Here is a 12,142-nt window from a genome sequence, read left to right as displayed (position 1 = left end):
TTCATCATTTCATCATCATTCGTAAAAATGGCTACTTTGAACTGAGTAAAGATTGGGACTTGGTACTAGCGCCCCCCACAAACACATAGCGTGTGGAACGCGTCAGGTGTTGCCTATCGAGGTACTAACAAGTAACCCCATGAGTGCGATGTCGCAGAAGGCCAATGATGTTTACGGCATTCGACGCCGCACATAATGCCTACCATGGAACCACAATACTGGGTCTAATGGCAACAGCGGGCAGGACTGGAGGTATCCAATTCAAATGGTAAAAATAAAGAAAAAAAATAAAAGAAAAAAAACAAAAAAAGAAAACAAAAAAAGTAAAAGCCAAAAAAGCAAAACAAAAAAAATGGTAGAGCGCTCGCTTAGCGTGCGAGAGGTACTGGGATCGATACCCAACGCCTCCAGGATTTTTAACACACCTACATGCGCACCTTGCCATGCAAGTGGAATAATTCCCAACCAGCAGAGGTGTCTAGGCAGATACAAGCGAACGATTAGCATCCACAATTGGCGAGCGTGCTTTTATTCGTGCGCAGGAAGCACCCTCCTCCCACACCTACACTTAATTTAGAAACAGTACAAATGTTCCCATAAGATTCTCAAGCCTACGTCGGAAAGATCTGCCTTGCGCCGAGTTCACGTAAATCCCACTGCACGTTCCCATTCTTTGCGTGCAGTCGGCTGCTACTGGTGTTGCTGGTTGTGACTGCTGATAACAGATGCCGTAGCAATCAATTCATGGAGTGAGTTGTATGTTTTGCGATAGTCTGCCTCTGACAAGCAAGCACAGGTGATATAGGTGCGAACACAGGAAGCTTGCAGCCCCTCGTTGCCTGCAGACACAGAGCAGCCACACTAGGAGAGCGGCCTAAGCCGTAGGCGAAATGTGCTCATTCGCTTTGGCGCGACGTCGAACTATAAATGGCTGTCACTAGCGTGAGCGATGCGTGAGCGTCGTGTAAAGTCGGAAAAGTCGGCTGCATGGGTGATTGCCAAGTTTGGGCAGCGTTTCGTAGTATATCAGTGCAATGAAGACGTGTCCCAGTGTTTCGCAGTTGGACGACAAGAGTTTTACACAGTAGCAAAGAGCGAGGCACTGAGTTGGCATGAACAATGGAGAGCACAATGGGGCTCGAGATGTGCTTGTTACCTCAGGTGCTGTGTGATTGCCGACAAGGAGTGAAATGGACCAATTTGTGACCGCCCTTTCAATTTAAGACGTTCAAAACAGACGGAATTTGCATTCGTAATACCAGAGCATCGGAACTACTTGGAACTCTTGTGTATATGAACGTGTCCGCGCCTTTGTACTCTGGTACCTGCGCCGCTACAAACCAACCAACCATCGTGCCCGTGCTCATCAGAGTCGCAAACAATGGAGAATAGCCAAGCTCGGTCGTTTGTGCTGCCGTAGCTCAGTTGGCAGATCGTTCGCTTAGCGTGTGAAAGCCTCGGGTTCAATCCCCGGCTCCTCCATGTTTTGTGGTCAGTGCATGGTAAGTGTTGGTCGCGGCGAACATAAAGGCACGCAAGAAGTTGCAAAACCAGCGTCACAGACTGATATGATGTATACTGTCATCAGGAGAGCCAGATGTAAGTGTGGGGACCGGCTGTTATCGAGGTGTCATCGAGTGCAGATCTGTCTTAGGTATCACGGCATAACGTCATTGAAGTCTAGAGAATGGACAACACGTTCGTCTTACTCAGAGCGGTGTCCGAACTCTATTTTCGACGTTATGCGTGCCACTTTCATTGTGGCCAACTACGATTCGATACAGAATGCACGAAACCTGAAAGACACCCTCACTGATACATAGAAAGTGTCGTTTGTCTGCGGAATAATGGGAGTGCAAGGGTCTGTGATGTTGATATGGCTGTATGTAGCACTATTAATCAACGGGGGGAAGGGCGTAGTTCAGATGGTAGAGCGCTCGCTTAGCGTGCGAGAGGTACTGGGATCGATACCCAGCGCCTCCAGAATTTTTAACACACCTACAAGCGCACCTTGCCATGCAAGTGGAATAATTCCCAACCAGCAGAGGTGTCTAGGCAGATACAAGCGAACGATTAGCATCCACAATTGTCAAGCGTGCTTTTATTCGTGCGCAGGAAGCACCCTCCTCCCAGACCTACACTTAATTTAGAATCAGTACAAATGTTCCCATAAGATTCTCAAGCCTACGTTTGAAAGATCTGCCTTGCGCCGAGTTCACGTAAATCCCACTGCACGTTCCCATTCTTTGCGTGCAGTCGGCTGCTACTGGTGTTGCTGGTTGTGACTGCTGATAACAGATGCCGTAGCAATCAATTCATGGAGTGAGTTGTATGTTTTGCGATAGTCTGCCTCTGACAAGCAAGCACAGGTGATATAGGTGCGAACACAGGAAGCTTGCAGCCCCTCGTTGCCTGCAGACACAGAGCAGCCACACTAGGAGAGCGGCCTAAGCCGTAGGCGAAATGTGCTCATTCGCTTTGGCGCGACGTCGAACTATAAATGGCTGTCACTAGCGTGAGCGTTGCGTGAGCGTCGTGTAAAGTCGGAAAAGTCGGCTGCATGGGTGATTGCCAAGTTTGGGCAGCGTTTCGTAGTATATCAGTGCAATGAAGACGTGTCCCAGTGTTTCGCAGTTGGACGACAAGAGTTTTACACAGTAGCAAAGAGCGAGGCACTGAGTTGGCATGAACAATGGAGAGCACAATGGGGCTCGAGATGTGCTTGTTACCTCAGGTGCTGTGTGATTGTGGACAAGGAGTGAAATGGACCAATTTGTGACCGCCCTTTCAATTTAAGACGTTAAAAACAGACGGAACTTGCATTCGTAATACCAGAGCATCGGAACTACTTGGAACTCTTGTGTATATGAACGTGTCCGCGCCTTTGTACTCTGGTACCTTCGCCGTTACAAACCAACCAACCATCGTGCCCGTGCACATCAGAGTCGCAAAAAATGGAGAATAGCCAAGCTCGGTGGTGTGTGCTGCCGTAGCTCAGTTGGCAGATCGTTCGCTTAGCGTGTGAAAGCCTTGGGTTCAATCCCCGGCTCCTCCATGTTTTGTGGTCAGTGCATGGTAAGTGTTGGTCGCGGCGAACATAAAGGCACGCAAGAAGTTGCAAAACCAGCGTCACAGACTGATATGATGTATACTGTCATCAGGAGAGCCAGATGTAAGTGTGGGGACCGGCTGTTATCGAGGTGTCATCGAGTGCAGATCTGTCTTAGGTATCACGGCATAACGTCATTGAAGTCTAGAGAGTGGACAACACGTTCGTCTTACTCAGAGCGGTGTCCGAACTCTATTTTCGACGTTATGCGTGCCACTTTCATTGTGGCCAACTACGATTCGATACAGAATGCACGAAACTTGAAAGACACCCTCACTGATACATAGAAAGTGTCGTTTGTCTGCGGAATAATGGGAGTGCAAGGGTCTGTGATGTTGATATGGCTGTATGTAGCACTATTAATCAACGGGGGGAAGGGCGTAGTTCAGATGGTAGAGCGCTCGCTTAGCGTGCGAGAGGTACTGGGATCGATACCCAGCGCCTCCAGAATTTTTAACACACCTACAAGCGCACCTTGCCATGCAAGTGGAATAATTCCCAACCAGCAGAGGTGTCTAGGCAGATACAAGCGAACGATTAGCATCCACAATTGTCAAGCGTGCTTTTATTCGTGCGCAGGAAGCACCCTCCTCCCACACATACACTTAATTTAGAAACAGTACAAATGTTCCCATAAGATTCTCAAGCCTACGTTTGAAAGATCTGCCTTGCGCCGAGTTCACGTAAATCCCACTGCACGTTCCCATTCTTTGCGTGCAGTCGGCTGCTACTGGTGTTGCTGGTTGTGACTGCTGATAACAGATGCCGTAGCAATCAATTCATTGAGTGAGTTGTATGTTTTGCGATAGTCTGCCTCTGACAAGCAAGCACAGGTGATATAGGTGCGAACACAGGAAGCTTGCAGCCCCTCGTTGCCTGCAGACACAGAACAGCCACACTAGGAGAGCGGCCTAAGCCGTAGGCGAAATGTGCTCATTCGCTTTGGCGCGACGTCGAACTATAAATGGCTGTCACTAGCGTGAGCGTTGCGTGAGCGTCGTGTAAAGTCGGAAAAGTCGGCTGCATGGGTGATTGCCAAGTTTGGGCAGCGTTTCGTAGTATATCAGTGCAGTGAAGACGTGTCCCAGTGTTTCGCAGTTGGACGACAAGAGTTTTACACAGTAGCAAAGAGCGAGGCACTGAGTTGGCATGAACAATGGAGAGCACAATGGGGCTCGAGATGTGCTTGTTACCTCAGGTGCTGTGTGATTATCGACAAGGAGTGAAATGGACCAATTTGTGACCGCCCTTTCAATTTAAGACGTTAAAAACAGACGGAACTTCCATTCGTAATACCAGAGCATCGGAACTACTTGGAACTCTTGTGTATATGAACGTGTCCGCGCCTTTGTACTCTGGTACCTTTGCCGCTACAAACCAACCAACCATCGTGCCCGTGCACATCAGAGTCGCAAAAAATGGTGAATAGCCAAGCTCGGTGGTGTGTGCTGCCGTAGCTCAGTTGGCAGATCGTTCGCTTAGCGTGTGAAAGCCTCGGGTTCAATCCCCGGCTCCTCCATGTTTTGTGGTCAGTGCATGGTAAGTGTTGGTCGCGGCGAACATAAAGGCACGCAAGAAGTTGCAAAACCAGCGTCACAGACTGATATGATGTATACTGTCATCAGGAGAGCCAGATGTAAGTGTGGGGACCGGCTGTTATCGAGGTGTCATCGAGTGCAGATCTGTCTTAGGTATCACGGCATAACGTCATTGAAGTCTAGAGAGTGGACAACACGTTCGTCTTACTCAGAGCGGTGTCCGAACTCTATTTTCGACGTTATGCGTGCCACTTTCATTGTGGCCAACTACGATTCGATACAGAATGCACGAAACCAGAAAGACACCCTCACTGATACATAGAAAGTGTCGTTTGTCTGCGGAATAATGGGAGTGCAAGGGTCTGTGATGTTGATATGGCTGTATGTAGCACTATTAATCAACGGGGGGAAGGGCGTAGCTCAGATGGTAGAACGCTCGCTTAGCGTGCGAGAGGTACTGGGATCGATACCCAGCGCCTCCAGAATTTTTAACACACCTACAAGCGCACCTTGCCATGCAAGTGGAATAATTCCCAACCAGCAGAGGTGTCTAGGCAGATACAAGCGAACGATTAGCATCCACAATTGTCAAGCGTGCTTTTATTCGTGCGCAGGAAGCACCCTCCTCCCACACCTACACTTAATTTAGAAACAGTACAAATGTTCCCATAAGATTCTCAAGCCTACGTCGGAAAGATCTGCCTTGCGCCGAGTTCACGTAAATCCCACTGCACGTTCCCATTCTTTGCGTGCAGTCGGCTGCTACTGGTGTTGCTGGTTGTGACTGCTGATAACAGATGCCGTAGCAATCAATTCATGGAGTGAGTTGTATGTTTTGCGATAGTCTGCCTCTGACAAGCAAGCACAGGTGATATAGGTGCGAACACAGGAAGCTTGCAGCCCCTCGTTGCCTGCAGACACAGAACAGCCACACTAGGAGAGCGGCCTAAGCCGTAGGCGAAATGTGCTCATTCGCTTTGGCGCGACGTCGAACTATAAATGGCTGTCACTAGCGTGAGCGTTGCGTGAGCGTCGTGTAAAGTCGGAAAAGTCGGCTGCATGGGTGATTGCCAAGTTTGGGCAGCGTTTCGTAGTATATCAGTGCAATGAAGACGTGTCCCAGTGTTTCGCAGTTGGACGACAAGAGTTTTACACAGTAGCAAAGAGCGGAGCACTGAGTTGGCATGAACAATGGAGAGCACAATGGGGCTCGAGATGTGCTTGTTACCTCAGGTGCTGTGTGATTGTCGACAAGGAGTGAAATGGACCAATTTGTGACCGCACTTTCAATTTAAGACGTTAAAAACAGACGGAATTTGCATTCGTAATACCAGAGCATCGGAACTACTTGGAACTCTTGTGTATATGAACGTGTCCGCGCCTTTGTACTCTGGTACCTTCGCCGCTACAAACCAACCAAACATCGTGCCCGTGCACATCAGAGTCGCAAACAATGGAGAATAGCCAAGCTCGGTCGTGTGTGTTGCCGTAGCTCAGTTGGCAGATCGTTCGCTTAGCGTGTGAAAGCCTCGGGTTCAATCCCCGGCTCCTCCATGTTTTGTGGTCAGTGCATGGTAAGTGTTGGTCGCGGCGAACATAAAGGCACGCAAGAAGTTGCAAAACCAGCGTCACAGACTGATATGATGTATACTGTCATCAGGAGAGCCAGATGTAAGTGTGGGGACCGGCTGTTATCGAGGTGTCATCGAGTGCAGATCTGTCTTAGGTATCACGGCATAACGTCATTGAAGTCTAGAGAGTGGACAACACGTTCGTCTTACTCAGAGCGGTGTCCGAACTCTATTTTCGACGTTATGCGTGCCACTTTCATTGTGGCCAACTACGATTCGATACAGAATGCACGAAACCTAAAAGACACCCTCACTGATACATAGAAAGTGTCGTTTGTCTGCGGAATAATGGGAGTGCAAGGGTCTGTGACGTTGATATGGCTGTATGTAGCACTATTTGTCAACGGGGGATGAGCGTAGTTCAGATGGTAGAGCGCTCGCTTAGCGTGCGAGAGGTACTGTGATCGATACCCAGCGCCTCTAGAATTTTTAACACACCTACAAGCGCACCTTGCCATGCAAGTGGAATAATTCCCAACCAGCAGAGGTGTCTAGGCAGATACAAGCGAACGATTAGCATCCACAATTGTCAAGCGTGCTTTTATTCGTGCGCAGGAAGCACCCTCCTCCCACACCTACACTTAATTTAGAATCAGTACAAATGTTCCCATAAGATTCTCAAGCCTACGTTGGAAAGATCTGCCTTGCGCCGAGTTCACGTAAATCCCACTGCACGTTCCCATTCTTTGCGTGCAGTCGGCTGCTACTGGTGTTGCTGGTTGTGACTGCTGATAACAGATGCCGTAGCAATCAATTTATGGTGTGAGTTGTATGTTTTGCGATAGTCTGCCTCTGACAAGCAAGCACAGGTGATATAGGTGCGAACACAGGAAGCTTGCAGCCCCTCGTTGCCTGCAGACACAGAGCAGCCACACTAGGAGAGCGGCCTAAGCCGTAGGCGAAATGTGCTCATTCGCTTTGGCGCGACGTCGAACTATAAATGGCTGTCACTAGCGTGAGCGTTGCGTGAGCGTCGTGTAAAGTCGGAAAAGTCGGCTGCATGGATGATCGCCAAGTTTGGGCAGCGTTTCGTAGTATATCAGTGCAATGAAGACGTGTCCCAGTGTTTCGCAGTTGGACGACAAGAGTTTTACACAGTAGCAAAGAGCGAGGCACTGAGTTGGCATGAACAATGGAGAGCACAATGGGGCTCGAGATGTGCTTGTTACATCAGGTGCTGTGTGATTGTCGACAAGGAGTGAAATGGACCAATTTGTGACCGCCCTTTCAATTTAAGACGTTAAAAACAGACGGAACTTGCATTCGTAATACCAGAGCATCGGAACTACTTGGAACTCTTGTGTATATGAACGTGTCCGCGCCTTTGTACTCTGGTACCTTCGCCGCTACAAACCAACCAACCATCGTGCCCGTGCACATCAGAGTCGCAAAAAATGGAGAATAGCCAAGCTCGGTCGTGTGTGCTGCCGTAGCTCAGTTGGCAGATCGTTCGCTTAGCGTGTGAAAGCCTCGGGTTCAATCCCCGGCTCCTCCATGTTTTGTGGTCAGTGCATGGTAAGTGTTGGTCGCGGCGAACATAAAGGCACGCAAGAAGTTGCAAAACCAGCGTCACAGACTGATATGATGTATACTGTCATCAGGAGAGCCAGATGTAAGTGTGGGGACAGGCTGTTATCGAGGTGTCATCGAGTGCAGATCTGTCTTAGGTATCACGGCATAACGTCATTGAAGTCTAGAGAGTGGACAACACGTTCGTCTTACTCAGAGCGGTGTCCGAACTCTATTTTCGACGTTATGCGTGCCACTTTCATTGTGGCCAACTACGATTCGATACAGAATGCACGAAACCTGAAAGACACCCTCACTGATACATAGAAAGTGTCGTTTGTCTGCGGAATAATGGGAGTGCAAGGGTCTGTGATGTTGATATGGCTGTATGTAGCACTATTAATCAACGGGGGGAAGGGCGTAGCTCAGATGGTAGAGCGCTCGCTTAGCGTGCGAGAGGTACTGGGATCGATACCCAGCGCCTCCAGAATTTTTAACACACCTACAAGCGCACCTTGCCATGCAAGTGGAATAATTCCCAACCAGCAGAGGTGTCTAGGCAGATACAAGCGAACGATTAGCATCCACAATTGTCAAGCGTGCTTTTATTCGTGCGCAGGAAGCACCCTCCTCCCACACATACACTTAATTTAGAATCAGTACAAATGTTCCCATAAGATTCTCAAGCCTACGTCGGAAAGATCTGCCTTGCGCCGAGTTCACGTAAATCCCACTGCACGTTCCCATTCTTTGCGTGCAGTCGGCTGCTACTGGTGTTGCTGGTTGTGACTGCTGATAACAGATGCCGCAGCAATCAATTCATGGAGTGAGTTGTATGTTTTGCGATAGTCTGCCTCTGACAAGCAAGCACAGGTGATATAGGTGCGAACACAGGAAGCTTGCAGCCCCTCGTTGCCTGCAGACACAGAGCAGCCACACTAGGAGAGCGGCCTAAGCCGTAGGCGAAATGTGCTCATTCGCTTTGGCGCGACGTCGAACTATAAATGGCTGTCACTAGCGTGAGCGTTGCGTGAGCGTCGTGTAAAGTCGGAAAAGTCGGCTGCATGGGTGATTGCCAAGTTTGGGCAGCGTTTCGTAGTATATCAGTGCAATGAAGACGTGTCCCAGTGTTTCGCAGTTGGACGACAAGAGTTTTACACAGTAGCAAAGAGCGGAGCACTGAGTTGGCATGAACAATGGAGAGCACAATGGGGCTCGAGATGTGCTTGTTACCTCAGGTGCTGTGTGATTGTCGACAAGGAGTGAAATGGACCAATTTGTGACCGCACTTTCAATTTAAGACGTTAAAAACAGACGGAATTTGCATTCGTAATACCAGAGCATCGGAACTACTTGGAACTCTTGTGTATATGAACGTGTCCGCGCCTTTGTACTCTGGTACCTTCGCCGCTACAAACCAACCAAACATCGTGCCCGTGCACATCAGAGTCGCAAACAATGGAGAATAGCCAAGCTCGGTCGTGTGTGTTGCCGTAGCTCAGTTGGCAGATCGTTCGCTTAGCGTGTGAAAGCCTCGGGTTCAATCCCCGGCTCCTCCATGTTTTGTGGTCAGTGCATGGTAAGTGTTGGTCGCGGCGAACATAAAGGCACGCAAGAAGTTGCAAAACCAGCGTCACAGACTGATATGATGTATACTGTCATCAGGAGAGCCAGATGTAAGTGTGGGGACCGGCTGTTATCGAGGTGTCATCGAGTGCAGATCTGTCTTAGGTATCACGGCATAACGTCATTGAAGTCTAGAGAGTGGACAACACGTTCGTCTTACTCAGAGCGGTGTCCGAACTCTATTTTCGACGTTATGCGTGCCACTTTCATTGTGGCCAACTACGATTCGATACAGAATGCACGAAACCTAAAAGACACCCTCACTGATACATAGAAAGTGTCGTTTGTCTGCGGAATAATGGGAGTGCAAGGGTCTGTGACGTTGATATGGCTGTATGTAGCACTATTTGTCAACGGGGGATGAGCGTAGTTCAGATGGTAGAGCGCTCGCTTAGCGTGCGAGAGGTACTGGGATCGATACCCAGCGCCTCCAGAATTTTTAACACACCTACAAGCGCACCTTGCCATGCAAGTGGAATAATTCCCAACCAGCAGAGGTGTCTAGGCAGATACAAGCGAACGATTAGCATCCACAATTGTCAAGCGTGCTTTTATTCGTGCGCAGGAAGCACCCTCCTCCCACACCTACACTTAATTTAGAATCAGTACAAATGTTCCCATAAGATTCTCAAGCCTACGTTGGAAAGATCTGCCTTGCGCCCAATTTCACGTAAATCCCACTGCACGTTCCCATTCTTTGCGTGCAGTCGGCTGCTACTGGTGTTGCTGGTTGTGACTGCTGATAACAGATGCCGTAGCAATCAATTTATGGTGTGAATTGTATGTTTTGCGATAGTCTGCCTCTGACAAGCAAGCACAGGTGATATAGGTGCGAACACAGGAAGCTTGCAGCCCCTCGTTGCCTGCAGACACAGAGCAGCCACACTAGGAGAGCGGCCTAAGCCGTAGGCGAAATGTGCTCATTCGCTTTGGCGCGACGTCGAACTATAAATGGCTGTCACTAGCGTGAGCGTTGCGTGAGCGTCGTGTAAAGTCGGAAAAGTCGGCTGCATGGATGATCGCCAAGTTTGGGCAGCGTTTCGTAGTATATCAGTGCAATGAAGACGTGTCCCAGTGTTTCGCAGTTGGACGACAAGAGTTTTACACAGTAGCAAAGAGCGAGGCACTGAGTTGGCATGAACAATGGAGAGCACAATGGGGCTCGAGATGTGCTTGTTACATCAGGTGCTGTGTGATTGTCGACAAGGAGTGAAATGGACCAATTTGTGACCGCCCTTTCAATTTAAGACGTTAAAAACAGACGGAACTTGCATTCGTAATACCAGAGCATCGGAACTACTTGGAACTCTTGTGTATATGAACGTGTCCGCGCCTTTGTACTCTGGTACCTTCGCCGCTACAAACCAACCAACCATCGTGCCCGTGCACATCAGAGTCGCAAAAAATGGAGAATAGCCAAGCTCGGTCGTGTGTGCTGCCGTAGCTCAGTTGGCAGATCGTTCGCTTAGCGTGTGAAAGCCTCGGGTTCAATCCCCGGCTCCTCCATGTTTTGTGGTCAGTGCATGGTAAGTGTTGGTCGCGGCGAACATAAAGGCACGCAAGAAGTTGCAAAACCAGCGTCACAGACTGATATGATGTATACTGTCATCAGGAGAGCCAGATGTAAGTGTGGGGACAGGCTGTTATCGAGGTGTCATCGAGTGCAGATCTGTCTTAGGTATCACGGCATAACGTCATTGAAGTCTAGAGAGTGGACAACACGTTCGTCTTACTCAGAGCGGTGTCCGAACTCTATTTTCGACGTTATGCGTGCCACTTTCATTGTGGCCAACTACGATTCGATACAGAATGCACGAAACCTGAAAGACACCCTCACTGATACATAGAAAGTGTCGTTTGTCTGCGGAATAATGGGAGTGCAAGGGTCTGTGATGTTGATATGGCTGTATGTAGCACTATTAATCAACGGGGGGAAGGGCGTAGCTCAGATGGTAGAGCGCTCGCTTAGCGTGCGAGAGGTACTGGGATCGATACCCAGCGCCTCCAGAATTTTTAACACACCTACAAGCGCACCTTGCCATGCAAGTGGAATAATTCCCAACCAGCAGAGGTGTCTAGGCAGATACAAGCGAACGATTAGCATCCACAATTGTCAAGCGTGCTTTTATTCGTGCGCAGGAAGCACCCTCCTCCCACACATACACTTAATTTGGAATCAGTACAAATGTTCCCATAAGATTCTCAAGCCTACGTCGGAAAGATCTGCCTTGCGCCGAGTTCACGTAAATCCCACTGCACGTTCCCATTCTTTGCGTGCAGTCGGCTGCTACTGGTGTTGCTGGTTGTGACTGCTGATAACAGATGCCGCAGCAATCAATTCATGGAGTGAGTTGTATGTTTTGCGATAGTCTGCCTCTGACAAGCAAGCACAGGTGATATAGGTGCGAACACAGGAAGCTTGCAGCCCCTCGTTGCCTGCAGACACAGAGCAGCCACACTAGGAGAGCGGCCTAAGCCGTAGGCGAAATGTGCTCATTCGCTTTGGCGCGACGTCGAACTATAAATAAGGCTGTCACTAGCGTGAGCGTCGTGTAAAGTCGGAAAAGTCGGCTGCATGGGTGATTGCCAAGTTTGGGCAGCGTTTCGTAGTATATCAGTGCAATGAAGACGTGTCCCAGTGTTTCGCAGTTGGACGACAAGAGTTTTACACAGTAGCAAAGAGCGGAGCACTGATTTGGCATGAACAGTGGAGAGCACAATGGGGCTCG

General features: G+C 49.2%; 2 non-coding genes across 2 annotated transcripts; both read left to right on the top strand.

Moving 5' to 3' along the window:
• Positions 1-8,199: 8,199 nt before the first annotated feature.
• Positions 8,200-8,274, top strand: Trnaa-agc (transfer RNA alanine (anticodon AGC)). Its single transcript has one exon. It is a non-coding gene; the product is annotated as a tRNA-Ala (tRNA).
• Positions 8,275-11,345: 3,071 nt separating this feature from the next.
• On the top strand, positions 11,346-11,420 carry Trnaa-agc (transfer RNA alanine (anticodon AGC)). The gene has a single exon. It is a non-coding gene; the product is annotated as a tRNA-Ala (tRNA).
• Positions 11,421-12,142: the final 722 nt, after the last annotated feature.

This window comes from Schistocerca gregaria, unplaced genomic scaffold (assembly GCF_023897955.1).
Source record: "Schistocerca gregaria isolate iqSchGreg1 unplaced genomic scaffold, iqSchGreg1.2 ptg000180l, whole genome shotgun sequence".
Taxonomy (NCBI): domain Eukaryota; kingdom Metazoa; phylum Arthropoda; class Insecta; order Orthoptera; family Acrididae; genus Schistocerca; species Schistocerca gregaria.
The sequence above is the reverse complement of the archived record's forward strand: the minus strand, read 5'-3'. Positions and strand labels throughout refer to the sequence as shown.